Genomic DNA, 1671 nt, shown 5'->3' with positions numbered 1-1671 from the left:
AGGAATGGTGGTGCAGTCCTCTAATCCCAGTTCTGGGGAGGCTGAAACAGGAGGATCACTATGAGTCCTAGCTGCATAGTGAGACCCTGTATCAAATACTTAAAAAAAAAAAGTAAAATCTTGTTTAAGCCTATCTATATTTTTACATGATCTTTTTTTCAGTAAATACTATTTCACTGCATTAATATATTAGCTTTTTTATTTTGTTATTATAAATCTACCAGCAAAAGAGTTATGCAAGGTTCAATGTGGATACAACTTTTTCAAACCTGTTGGAAAAATACATTGATCATGATTGCTAAATGTGAACAATGATCTTAGCTTTGAAATGAACTGCAGAACTGTCTTCCAAATGTTTTGCACTGATTTGTTTCTCAACAGTAATGATAATCCTTAATGTTTATTCTATCACCAGAGCCACTGAAACTGTCAATTATTTTGGATTTTAGTTGTTCTAAAAGTGATACATTGAAAATACATTGTGATTTCAAGGTGCAGTTCCTTGATGACATGTGACATTGAGTATCTTTTCCTGTGTGTGTGTGTGTGTGTGTGTGTGTGTGTGTGTGTGTGTGTGTGTCTCAGCCCACCCTGGGGGCAGAGCTGTCCCGGCATGTGGTGCTGAGGATCTTACCATGGTCGCTGTGCTTTATCTAAGCTTGCCTAAGCAGGTGCTTTAGACTGCTGAGCTATCTTGCTGGCCCCTCCTTTGTTTTTCTGACTATATTTATTCTTTGGCAAGTGTCTATTCTGATCTTTGAACTATTTTTTAAATTAGGCTGATTTCTTATTGAATCATAATTTTTGTCTATTTTGAGTACAAGCTCTGTATGAAAGTTTTTTTATGTGTTGTCTCCCTTTATTTACCTGGAAAGGTAAATCTGATAGGTACAGTAGCTATAGTAAAAGGCAAAGAAACTGCTCAAAAGGAATAAACAATTGAGATGAGGGAAAAGAGAAAAAAAAGGAGGGAAAACATGCTGTATATACACAGGATAGCCAAGATCATTGCACTACTAATTTCTGTTGGTTTTTTGAAAGCAGCAGTTTATGCTTAAAATTTTGTATGTTGACCAATTTTACATGATTATATCTGGTAATGTGAGCAACTACATTGAAAACAACAAAGTGCAATGTAAGAACCATTGGTGAATACCTATCATATTCTTTGGGCTTTTTTGAAATTCTGTAATTCTAATGTCTTATCTATTTATTTAAATTCTCTGTAAAATAAAAAATAAGCCAGGCTTGGCAGCACATGCCTGTGATCCCAGCATTTGGGAGTCTGAAGCAGGAAGTTCACCATGAGTTCAATGCCAGCCTGGGCTACCTACTTAAAGTTGATTTTAAAAACAGCCTCAGTGGGCTGGGGCTGGGGCTGAGTGGTAGAGTTCCTGTCTTGTAGGCACATGTCCCTGGGTTCAGTCCCCAGCACCACTACCACAAAAAATGCCTATACTACATAGTGAGACCCTGTCTTAAAACAACAAAGATAAATAAAATGAAGTACTTAAGTAGTTTTCACTGGGAAAAAACTACTGGTTTATAAAGAGGCATAACAATGCAAAGTTTTTATCCTTGCTCCAAGCTAGTTTTAATTATTTTCCTGGGGAATCCATATTCTTCTTCATTTCTCAAAAATACCACCATCCCGTGGTGAGATAGCTCAGT

The sequence above is a fragment of the Octodon degus genome, unplaced genomic scaffold, assembly GCF_000260255.1.
Source record: "Octodon degus isolate 3935 unplaced genomic scaffold, OctDeg1.0 scaffold00114, whole genome shotgun sequence".
NCBI lineage: Eukaryota > Metazoa > Chordata > Mammalia > Rodentia > Octodontidae > Octodon > Octodon degus.
This window is presented reverse-complemented; position numbering follows the sequence as displayed.